The sequence below is a fragment of the Anolis carolinensis genome, chromosome 3 (assembly GCF_035594765.1).
Source record: "Anolis carolinensis isolate JA03-04 chromosome 3, rAnoCar3.1.pri, whole genome shotgun sequence".
In the NCBI taxonomy this organism is placed as follows: domain Eukaryota; kingdom Metazoa; phylum Chordata; class Lepidosauria; order Squamata; family Dactyloidae; genus Anolis; species Anolis carolinensis.
This window is the reverse complement of record NC_085843.1, coordinates 227,520,560-227,534,159: the sequence shown is the minus strand read 5'-3', so window position 1 is coordinate 227,534,159 and position 13,600 is coordinate 227,520,560.

The following is a 13,600-nucleotide window of genomic DNA, read 5'->3' as shown; positions in this document are numbered from 1 at the left end:
TCTATTGTGTATGTTATTTTTACTCCTTTATTTAGCATACGGAGTACAACATTTTGCCAAAACTCCTTTCTGTTTCTGAATAGATGAAGGATAGACTCTGACAGTTTTAACAACCATGACAGGTTTTATATACAGACAAACTACTTAGCAACTGATATGTCTTGCATCTTATTTTGTCTATTTTCCCCACTCCTTATGAAAAGCTCTTTTTGTTTGGATTCTAGCTTTCATGAAGTTGAGGACACTGTATTTTGATTTCTAAAAATTAACTTTAATCAAAATATTTCCCTAGGCATTGCACAACAGTTTTTGCACATATACATGGATAGCTTGCTAATGTTAAATTTGATGACCTGTATAAATGTATGAATCAGCCTCCATTTCTTGTTTTAGTGAGAAACTGGGACCCGACAGAACTTCTCTAAATAGTACATATGTGTTTTTAGATGTGCTTTCAGTCAGCCTATATTAACTTGATTTATTACTGGACAAAGGGAAATTTTTATAACATTATATACATATACTCGAGTATAAGCTGACCCAAATATAAGCCGTGGCACCTAACTTTACCACAAAAACTGAGAAAACTTATTGACTCAAGTATAAGACGAGGGTGGGAAATGCAGTAGCTACTGGTAAATTTCAAAAATAAAAATAGATACCAATAAAATTACATTAATTGAGGCATCAGTGGGTTAAATGTTTTTGAATATTTACATAAAACTATAAGATATGATTGCCCATCTCTGATTACCTATATAATTGAGTATAAGCTGACCCAGCCATCCAGCATTCTCAATTGAGTATAAGCCAAAGGGGGCTTTTTCAACCCTAAAAAAGGGCTGCAAACCCTGGCTTATACTCGAGTATATATGGTACATTTAACAGTATTGAATGCACAGTGATTTCATTCTCTCTGGAGATTCAGATTAATATGCAAAAGGAGTGAATTCTTGGTAATAACGCAATTGTGCAACAATATTCACCATCCAATTGATATAGTTAGTCTAGCACAGGATGTCAGAACCCAGGCTGCGGAGCACCAATAACCATGCGCAGAGACCAGAATCTATCTAATATCTTTATTAAAGGAATATATAAAGTCAATAAAAACAAATGTAGAATAAAGTTCAGAAGTAGACCTTTCAGAAAAGGTCAAATATAGTCCAGGAAATCAATGTCCAATATGAGATATTAGAGTCCAAAGTTATAATCCAATAACCGAAACACACACTTTGCCAAGCAAAGTGTGGGGAAAAGACAAGGTCCTTTAGTCCAATGGAGCTTGACAACAAGGCTGGGAAACAAACTAGATTCTTGGCAAACAAGACTGGATACGTGGCAACAAGAAGCAAGAAGCAAGAACAAGGTCCGTGGCGAGGTCCGAGGGAACAAGGCAGGCTTGGAACTAGAACAAGGTCCGTGGCAAGGTCCTGGAAACAAGGAACTGGAGTAGCATAGTCCACACACGATCTCACTCCTGAAGCTGACGAATTGACTCCGCAAGGATCTCCTTGCGGGTAAACACCTATATAGGATCTTGTTTTCCCGCCAAGGAACACTTTCCCTGGGGAACAAGAAGTGAAACCCATACTGTGTCCAGATGCATGACTCCTTAAGATTTCCCAAGGGAAACAGGCTTAATCAGCTAATTGTCTGGCAGCGATTCTGGCGCTTCGGCGATTCGCCTCCCTAGCGCCTCTATCTCGATTATAATTATCCTTACGAGAGAACGGGGGAGAATTCTGCTCAAGGCTTATTTGGCTGACTTCTTGAGGGCAAACATCTTGCAGGTGCGGGGCCTCCGATTCTGGCTGAATCGGTGGGAAACCCAAGTTTTGCTCTTCGTCTGCCACAATAGTACTAGGAATGGGACTACATGGCCCATGAGACATCACACAGGACCACATTGTGCCTTTTTTGCTTTATAGCTTTTAAAGGTGAGAAGCTTGTCAGGAGGAAAAGAAGTGACTATCATAATTCTGCAAAACAAACATGACTGAACAAAACAGATTAAAGCCATACATTTAGTAGTTATGCACTCAAAGCTCTCAATGGATAAAACTGTCAGTTTCATCCACCTGCTTCTTTTGACTGTCAATTTTATGTACTTGTGTACATTCTTCTCAAAAATGAACTAAAGCAAAATTCTTGCCTGTCTAAATTTCACACCAAAATACTAACAATGAGGCAAAAGGAGAATGAATGGAGAAGTACACTGTAATCCAGAATATAGATTCAACCTGTGAAGAAGACAGTGTAGTAGCCCCACTTAGGTACTACAGGACAAAGACAGTCTGTGGTAAGTGTGTGTGCATGTGCATATGGATTCAAGTCATCTGCAGATTTATGGCATGCCAATGAATTCCATAGAGTTTTCATAGATTGGAATACTCAGAAATTGTTTTCCCATTTCTGTGGACAGAGTGTGGTATATTAAAGTTGCTGAATCCAGTTGGAAGTCCAAACTAAAGAACTACTTGATCAATGGCTTTACAAAAATGTTGACTTAAAATGTTGTCTTAACATTCAGCATTGTTTGATCTGTTCTAATCTAAATGAAACTAGAAACAATATAAACCAGAATATCTGATGATCAATTGTTTGAAATGTCTATCTAAATATATCGATTTCTGCTCCTTTTGTACAATAATTTGTATATTTCTGCTCTGTTTCTCAGTTTCCTTAAATTTATCCTAGTGAAAAACCTGTTGTATGAACATTTCTATGATGAAGCCCATTCTCAGATTCTCCACTTTAGGAGGAAAGGGGGCGGGTAAAGTCAGTAGCCTTAAACCCCATTTCATGATCTTATGTTGCATTTAATGAAATTTAGATTTCACGTTCTAAACAACAAAATCTTATATGGAGTCTCTCTTTTTATTTAAAAAGCCATTTGGCACATTTAAATCTAATTTATTAAACTGCACAATGGAATTATTATGCAGCTCTAATTACAATTTACTGGCAGTTCTGGAAAAAATGCCTTGAAGATAATTACTTTATTTTAATAGATTTTTCTTCCAGCAAGAATTAACTTGAATAATCAGGTATTTTATTTTGCTCATGTCAGAGTCATCTAAGAATAATGTACCATTACCAAATGGCTTTGCTGTTATTGTAGATGTTTTCTTCTACTGGCATACAGAGATGGAGCTGTTTGTGTGTGTGGGGGGGGGGGGGGGGGGCGGCGGCAGTAAAGCTACACATTTCAATATTTAGATAACTAGTGTAACAAACTAAAATTTTAAAGATCTTTGTAATCCAAAGGATTATGTGATTTTTGGACCTGAGAATCCTAATCCCCATTCTATAACTGTACTCAGTATCCTTATCATATTTGCCATATTTTTCTCTAAATCAAAGGGAAATGGTAGTTCTCAGATACTTTTTATTTGGGAGGGGAAAAGTAAAATCTGCCATACCTTTGAATACATAGGTATTTGCCTGTTTATCTTGAAAGCTGCTGGAATGGCCTTTATTTCCATAGTTGAGAAAAGTCCCACAAGTGGCAAATGATGATGATGATGATGATGATGATGATGATGATGATGATGATGATGATGATGATGATTAGGAGATGAGGGTAAATTCAGAGAAGAATGCTGCACATTTCAGATGAATTATTTTGCTGATGTAGACAATTTCCTGGTGGTAAAGACTACCCCTGAAATGTATGCTATGTGACTGTGACCAAAATTCTGTTCAACACAGCAAAGGCATGCAAGTGATTTAGTGTGAATAAAATTATTCAAGCAATGCAGCTTCTGGTTCACAGAAGGAGGGAATTGTATGGGCATGCATTTTGACTGGTTTTCAGATCATCCAGTGCTCTTCAAGTAAAGCAAGAAGTACTTGCCAATGTCTAAAAGGATAACATCCCCATACCCTGGCAATACAAGTTACAGAATCTGCAAATATAAATTATGCCATAATTTTATCCAGTTGTTTATTGCATTTATATGTTGACTTTATCCCAGAGTGAGTAAGGCAGCTTCAAAACAATTAAAATGTTCCTTTTAAAAAAAGACACAAAAATGTGTAAATAGATCTTGGACAGGTCACTAGAATATGGCAAATAGGTCCTGGTATAAATCAAACTGGGGTGGATTAAGCTAATGCAGTTCACTCCATGAGCTGTGTTTCCCACTATTCACTTCCAGTTCAAAGCATAGCAAGACTAGACTTTTTCCTTTCTAGATAAAAGTATGGAAAGATGTTTTTAGCTTACAATAATGTGTTGTTTTATTTTTAACCCACTTTTCTCCCAGAATGGAATCCTAAGTATTGCATTACTATCATTGTTATCATTTCTGCAGAGGAAAGTTAGGGCTAATAAGAGAAGGCCTAATAACAGTGGCATTAAAATTGAAAAATACCCCTAAAAATGACCTTAAGGGTAATTATAAAGTAAATTGAATTTGGTGCAACCAAAACTAAAAGTGTTTCCCTTTGTGCATTATGCTTAAAAGACAATTTCATTATAACTTACCTTTCCAAGCAGGTTGTTCATAACTCATAATTCTCAAGCTCTGGGATCAAACATACCTCTATTTGAGGTATGGTGCAAACAACATTTTTGATTAACTAAGATATTACAGAATGGCAGCAGCCACAAAAGATGTTTCAAAAATGTATACCATTCATGAAAACCTGACATATTTATTTTATTGCCTTTACTTAACAATTTTATGTTGGGCAGGTACAAAATGATTTTTTTGTAGTAGATTCTTGCCCATTCAATTTGGCCAATATAGAAAAATCTTAAAACTTCAATTTAGTTTTATTTTCAGTAAATTACCAAAGTTCACATATGTCTTTATGTATTCAACAGGAAAAGCAAAACTGTCAGATACATTCATCTCCATGTAGAGTCATCACAGCATCAGACTTTCTTAAGCATTGTGATGTCATCCATTTATTATGTAATCCCAGATGCTATAAATTGATCCACGTGGTTAATCCTGCTAAGAGAAAATAAGAAGCAGCCAGAAAAAGGAGTGGTATCAAACCATAGAGGGTCATGCATATTTGCATGTTAAAGAGGAGAAAAATGCTGGAGGCACATAAATATTAAATACTAGCTTGGGACCCAGCGGTGCCCAGGTGATTTGAAAAAGGCATTATTTGTCTTTGAATGTTATGTATTCTCAGTTTGGAGTGGGTGAACTACAATTCCCAGAATCGTGGGTCAATCCTCCCTAAACCCTGCCAGTATTCAAAGTTGGTCATTTTGGGTCTGTGTACCAAGTGCAGTCCAGATCTGTCATTGGCTGGTCATCACCTGGCTGCAGTGCTCTTTGGATGGGGGTGAACTACTACAACTCCCAGATTCCCGGGGCAATTGTCCTGAAACATCTGTCAGTATCCACAGTAGGCTATGTTGAGTCTGTGAGCCAAGTGTGGTCCAGATCCGTCGTTGGCTGAGTTCAGTGGTCTTTGGATACAGGTGAACTACAACTCCCAAAATCAAGGCCCATTCCCACAAACCCCTGCAGTATGTTCAGTTGGTCATGAGGCTTCTCTGTGCAAAGTTTGGTCCCAGTCCATTGTCAGTGGGGGCCACTGTTTCTCAGGATGCAGTGACTCCCTTTTCCCCAAACTTGTCCCATATGTTCTATTGGTTATGTGGGCTCTGTGTGTCAGGTTTGGTCCTGGTCCATCATTGGTAGGGTTCGATTGCAGGTGAACTGTAAATCCCAGTACATACTACTCCCAAATGCCCAAGCCAATTCTCCTCAAAACCCACCAGTATTCAAATCTGGGCATATCGGGTATGCATGGCAAGTTTGGTCCACAGCCATCATTGTTTGGGTTCATAGCATTCTGGGTGTAGGTGAACTATAACTCCTCTAAATTCCCCAGTAGGAGTCACAGTGCTGTGACTCGATGCAGGGTGAACTACAACTTCCACCATGTGGAGTCAATCCCCCAAACTCCTCCAGTAAGTTTAGTTGCTGCTCAGTTCTGCTCTGTTTGTGATGCAGACAGATTTGAAAGAGAAGGGCAGTAGGTGGGGTCATGCAAATTTCACACCAATGAAGAACCCTGGGATGCCTACCTGTGGTGGAGGAAAATGCAAAATCTAGGATGAAATGCTCCCCAAATGAAAACATTCATTGGGTGGTGGGCCGTAGTGTTTGGGAAGGACATTGGCAGAGTTTGGGCTACATGTTCATGGAGCTCGCTGTAACTGCAATGTCAGTGGAAGGGAGTGACTTGGTGGCTCCTTAGCACTGGGAACTATAGCCTGTTTGTGGAGGCCGGAGGCTGTCTGTGTGTGTGGACACCCGTGCCACATACACACATACAGGTTTTCACTTTTATTATGGATATAGATATAGATGTAGGCAATCAGAGAGAAATTGGCTGAGAAATCCTGGTTACAGAAGACGGATGAAACTGTAGGTATATCTAACATGAAAGGAAGTTAATCATTAGATCAAAACTACTGCACGAGGTAAAAGAATTGTGCCTGCTTTAATCCACAAATCTTGAATCTAATGTTTTCCCCCCTTTAATGTTTGGTGTACAGATCAATATGTAATTTTAGATGTTTACTGACTAATTTATATACAAAAGCAGTGGCAAAATGCAGGACTGAGACCATCCCTGCATTTTCTCTGAAACTCTGCAGGGCACATAATAAAATATACATTCTATCAGGAAGATTTAGTATACAACTAATCCCTGGGAAAGACCCATCATATACCAGGAAGCCTCAATGTGCTGATACGCAAAAAGTAAAGAACAAGCATAATTAACTTTCACTTCAAATGCAATATTTTAATTTCATGAAATATTAAACCTGGAAAGATAGCTGACTAAGACCCCATCTACACTGTCATCTAATGTTGTTTGAAATTGCATTATATGGCAGTGTAGATGGGGCCCTGTTTAAGAAACCATTTGTTATGGGGTGAGAGACAATCACAGATAAGTATCCCCTCCTCCACATTTTAAATGTTAAAGAGGGAAAAACATAATCAGCAGAGATTTTGGCTTGAATCCTATGGTCACAGGATCCATATATTTCCCTTTAACTTGTCAGCTTCAACCATGACAAGAGAATCAGTTTATTTTTATTCCTTAGAGTTAGTACATCTCACATATTTCAGTTACATAGCTAGGATAAGTAATTAGTAATGGAAAAACATATCAGTTTTGCCTTCTTACACATTCAGATGCTTTAAATCTCAGGTTCTTGTTAATTATAAATTTATTAATTTTGAATAACAATATCTACAAGTGAAAAGAAACTATCAGGTCAAATAGGCCTTTTTTTACCATTTACCAGTTGAAGGTTTCTTCCAGATGGCATCCAGGCTCCATTTCGTTATGATTTCTATTTCAATACCAAAATTCTGTTTTTATATGATTGAAGAAAGATGGTAAAGCAACCTTATCTTTTTGATCTTTTTTCCATTTTGCAATTCATACATGCACCCTCAAGAATTCTGGAGGTACTTGATTGTTACTTTGCCCATTGTCTGCATGCAGATATAATAAGATTGGCTAAAGTAGAATCATGATATTTCCCAGTTTAGGCTTTGTTTATTCACAGACACTTTGTTAGAATGTGATACCAAAATTCAAACATGGACTTCCTTTACTATCCTCTTAAAGTTAATGCTAATAATGAAAACCCTCCAGTTGCATAGAGATTGAGGAAGCAAAGGGCAGGAATGTGTAAATTTCTAACATTTCTTCATGAATTTGATGGAATTAGCTTGTAAAGAAATGAAACCGCAATGTTGGAGAAATTGAAACAGTTTTTTCTCTCAATGTTATATCTGTCAGCTGTTTGGTGTCTTTTGAGATGATAAAAAGCTGCTTTCAGATTTGTCAAATTTCAAAAACAATTCACTTCTAAAGAATCCAAATGGTTAAAATAATTGGTTTGAGAACTTTTGTCTTATTGTCATCCTAAAGTGTTGATTACATGATTCTAGAGTTTCAATATGCAACAGACATTGTGACTCAATGTCTGTTTGTTCAATATTTGACGCTAATCACATTTCATTAAATTTCTCGCTAGACAATCATTGAATATTTCTTTGTAATCTTTTTGATCTATCATAAGTCTATTCCAGGCTATGGTTATTAAATTCATTTGTCAGTTGGTCTTTTTCTATTTGTGTGACACAGAAAGAGTAAACATACAAGAGGAACAAAAAAAAAAAAGCTTGGATTTAAAAACACGATATTATTTTCAATGCAGTTAATCTTTTTTTAATAAACCTATTATGCAGGGATTCCACAGGAGTAGCAAAATATGATCTAAGTGGAAACAGAAGACTTTCTGTTATAGAAAGAACGAAATATATTAAATACTAGTTAAGCACATCTTGCCCAATTGCTTCAAACTCCTATAAAAATTAAATCCATCCTAAAGTTGTAGTAATAAGGTGTGTGTATACATAGAGAGAGCCAGAGAAAAATGGATTTTCTTTCTTCCTCCCTCCCTCCCTCCCTCCCTCCCTCCCTCCCTTCAGATTGCTATCAGCAATGGAAATGAGAGTATTGTTTCAAGTAGATCTGTACAATTTTTAGATTAATTTAATTCTTAAAGTCTAGCATTCTGTTAGTGAGCTAAAATAGGGCTGGTATTATAACTCACTTTGTTGGTCACTATGGGTCAACATTCTCCATGATGCAACATAAATAGAAATCTTTTAAATGGCACAGCACCTGCAACATAACCATTTCTGTGTCCATTAGAAAGCAGGGAGGTAATTCACTGCTAACTATTTTCTTGAAGGAAGCAATGGGCAATTATAGCAATTTTCTTCCCATTGCAAGAAGGGTTTTGAAAATTATGCAGTTTTCAAAGACTATTTGCAATTCAGAACTTATTCTGTGCAAAATACGCACATGGTTGTTTTGTAATTAAACATAATTTTCCACACAGGAAACATTGGAAAATGCGATTTTCTGTGCAAATCAACCATGTACAAACTTTGGGACCACTCTAAATTAAACATTTTTCTTATATGAAACTTGCTTTTTCTGTGCAGAAAATAATGCTTCTGTATAGAAATATAATGTATGTATAAATATAATGATTTAATTTTTTGTGGAAAAAATTTTGAACTGTAAAGATTCACATTGGTCCAGAATTCTTTTCCTCTGAGTTTCTTTTCTTTCTTTTTTTTACTAGTAGTAGTACCTTTTATTGATTAGCCCATCGGCCATATCAAAACACTTGACAAATACATTTAACACATACACACACAGCATATATTCCACAGTACAACAAAGGTTCCACAGTGTTTCTTAGTTGTTGGCATTTTCATGTCATTCACTTAATGTTTTTGAATACATTTCTGTTTCTATTGAACAACAGGGTTATCAGCAACCATGTCTATCCACCAATAGGCATCAAGAGGGATCTCCAGAAATGCTTGGGGAGTTTCTGCAGTTGTCATGACTTAAGACAGTTACAGTAAACCATCTCAATGTATTTCTGCTAATCCTTGCAGTCTCCAGATGAAAGTGGGCCCTTCCACATACCATTTAATCGGAGTCAGGATTTGGATTTAAGAAATCTGGTTCCCTTCAGAGTGTCTCCACAGACAGCCCTCAAACCTGTTCAAAGTTGCCACAAAATATAAATCTCCCCTGATTCCAGATCGAACCAAATTCAGGATTTTTTATTTTTATTTTTAGCTTTTTTAGCAAAAGTGCTGGTTGAAAACAACTGACAAGCACTTGACTTAAAGCAAAATAAGCTGAGGCATTGAAATTCATCATTCACATGGGAACACTGTCATTTGCTTGCAGGAGGGGAAGTGTTTGTTTATTTTCACACTGATTTCTTAATTTGGCTTCTATCTGAAACTCCTAGAGTTTAATCTTGTCTATCGAAATGCACTCTGGATGCATCTTTCACTTTGCTGCACTGCACTGTTTTTACAGTGATCAGCTTCGGTGGATTTTATGGCTTGATACAAAATTTCCAGTGAATTTTTTTCATATGGTTTCTGGCTGGGTCCTGATCGAAGATTGCATTTGCAGTGTATGTATTGTAGACACCACAGCCTTAAACCAACTTCCAGCTAGATTATAATGCCTGTGTGGATCGAGCCATAGAAGCCATGTTGTTGGCTACATTACTTAAAAGATGGAAATTTGGGAGCACCACCTTGAGATGTATCTAACTCTCAAATGTATGGCTTCTGATGAAGGATTCTAGAAAGTATAGAATACTCTGGAGCATTTACGAACTTCTTTTAATGCAGGGTAAGACCAGGTAAACAATTTTCCCCACGTTACTGACCAGAAATCACTGGACAGTGGGAGTGACCTCTGTTGGCACTGAATATAGTGCTGGTGTAGAGAAGCCCTAAGCCAGATAACAGTTGAAAAAATAACAGCCAAAGAAACAGAATCTAACATATATTTGATTATTATTGATATTTGTTAGGTTGTCTGGTTCATGAAGTTGACCATGCAAATATATCTGAACAGAAAAAGTTCAAGAGTCATTGCTAAATCTTACTGGAAAGTCTAGGGTGTGAATACATTGAAAATCATCCTGCAGTCCTTTCCACATGAATGTATCCTACAAGTTCCATCTCCAAATGCTGGATGTTCTAGCCAGCTGAAGCTACCAAGGAATACCAACAAGAAGGTCACATTCATTGATGAATTGTTATTGTATGTTAAAGCTGAGGCAGAATCAAGTGACTTTCCAGAAATTGTTGGACTGTAGTTCCCAATAGCTTTAGCGAGTTTACCCTATGGTGAGGGTGCTGGGAGTTATACTCCAACAACTGCTGAAGGGCCCCTGTACTAAAGACTATATTTTAGCAATATGCTGTTACTCTTAGGTTGTGATTGACTATGATTTATTTAATTACTCTTAAATACAGATTATAGCAGGGGACTCTGCTGACAAGATAAACGGTGGCCTTTCTCACAGATGGTGATGAGACCCATTTTAGCTGCAACCTACAAAAAATGCTGGAAAGGTAAAGGGGGGCATGCTTTTCAAGTTTGGTAGGATTCACTTGAGAGTTGTGGAGGAATTCAACCATAAAGTGCTGGTAGTAACTAAGATGCTATATAAATTATCACCATAAGCAGTCCCACATGAAGAACAAGATGGGTTCTGTGGGATTTTTCTTAATTTGAATTAGTATGTAAGTCAGAAGAGATGCATTTTTAAAGTGTAACTACAGCTATTTTTAGCATAGGGAAGGATTAACACTGTAATGTGTTGTTGAGGGCTTTCATGGCCAGAATCCCTTGGTTGCTGAGAGTTTTTCGGGTTGTATGATCATGTTCCAGAAGCATTATCTCCTGACATCCATGGTAGACATCCTCAGAAGTTATGAGGTATACCCCTGTAATGTTTTTTTATTGTCTGTGCCTCTGTTTAAAAGATTTCACCTCACTTTCTGTCCTGGAGACAATTGGATTTTGAAAATATTGGGTTGTTGTTTAAAGAAAGATTAGTGATAAAGCTTCAGAGGAGACAACTTTTCCCCATAACTCTTTCAGGAGTGAATTTCCCTTCCTAGGGGTAGATTTTCTCTCACTTACTGTTGTCTCATCCCTGTTTGTAACTTAGAGTCATATGTAAGTCAGATGTTTGTAACCTGAGTGTTGTCTGTACTTAATTAGTTTTTAGGTGATTACTATATTGAGTTGTGTATATATGTATGGGTGAATGTGGAGAACCAAATATCACCAAGGGTTTTGGAAGGATATTTTTTATTGTGTCAGAAGTGACTTGAGAACATACTGCAAGTCGCTTTTAGTGTGAGAGAATTGGCTGCCTACAGAGACATTACCCAGGGGACACCCGGATATGTTATCATACTGCTGGGATGCTTGTCTCATGTCCCTGCAAACTAGAGCTGACATATAGAAGCTCACCACATCTTGCAGATTAGAACCAGCAACCTTCAGGTCAGCAACCCAACCTTCAGGTCAGCAGTTCAGCTGGCACATGGGGAACAGAACACAGCAGTATACAGATAGCAGAATATTGATTTAAAAACACCAACTTGCAGATGATCAACATATTGAAACATGCTTTCTATCATGATATCTGTGTTTCTTCTGAAAGATCCAAAGATCAATATTGTAACTTCTGCAGCATGAAAAGAAGAAAAGAAGAAAGGTGATAGCAATGAACAGTAGAAAGAAGACTCAATGCCCTACTGTGAGCAGGAGACAGTTACTGTGACTTCAGTGGAGAATTTACATAAATGTTGTTATTTCTACACAGCCCATGAAGATACATTGTACACAAATAAACAGCAGGAACACAGGATGTTTTTATCAAAATCCAGGTGTGTGGTGTTCATGTGCTTTTGGAAAATATGGGTAATTTTTGTACACTGAAAAGCCAATTTACTTGCTTTGTGACTCCCTTGCTGCAACAACTACACTAAATTCTGCTCTTTTTCCAGGCCAATTAAAGTGCTTTATGATTTGAGGTGAGCTTATCCAGTGGACCTGTTCCTCCCATAGCCTGAATTCTTATTAAGTTGATCACAAGCCCCTCCTGTATGTCCCAAAACCCTTGAATTAACACCAGATTCAGACCACAGAACCCTTTCCAGCAACCTGTGGGCAGCCATTAAAGCTTCCTCCCAAGGGAAGCTCACTGTCTTCCTTCAAAGGATATGTTTTGTTTATCTATATAAAGCCTAATTGTAGTTGTTTTAATTGTTTTATTTGACATTTTTTATTATTGCTTTTAATTCTGTCATTTTTAATTAATTTGTCTCATTTATATGATTTCTTACTGATTTAATGTAAATTTCTGTAGGGTGACTTAATTTTCTTTAAATAATCAATGAACATGTATAAATTGCTATTATTTTATTTATAACTACCAGGCCTTCCTTCCTTCTTCCCTTGCTCTCTTTTTCTCCCCCCCAAAAAACTTTTTAAGAACTTGAGTTGTATTGCAGTCAATCAAAGTGCTGAGAGTATATTTCTTTTCCAAATGATGTTCCATGTTTGCTCAGCTGCTTTTCACCAGCCCCTCTTCTAGCTAGGATAAATAAAAACAGCTTACAGAACAAACTAACAGGAATATGGAATAATATGTGTTTAAATATGAGTGGCGAGATTCTTAGCTGCTAGCCCTGACAAATGGAAAGGTCATTATAGAGTGCTTCTTTTAATCATTTGTGTCAGATTCGTCCCTCCTCTCTTATCTGTCTATCCAGTGGGAGGATGGAGAAGTTTTCCTCTGATTGTTAGTCAGAGTGATGGATGACTGAATTATTTATAATGTTTGCCCCTGGCTCCTTAATCCTTATTTGTAAAGTCTGGAAGCAAAGAGGCACCAGGAATCCACACTGGTGTTCCATTAATAGTTCAGGATGTTGGTTCGTAGGTTCAGCAGGTGTTTAAAAAACAGATATTCAACTTATAGTCTGGGAAATTTGCAAATAGCTGTGGAAGAAAATTCTCATAATAATTTAACCTTTGAAGCCTATGAGGCTTGGTAAAAACAAAGCAATAAGAGAGGATGGACTTGTATCACTTTTGTATTACTCATTGTGTAGTTTTCTTCATAGAGTGAGGATGCTTACTCTGAAAGGCTCACATGTGAAACTCAATACACAGAGGAGGG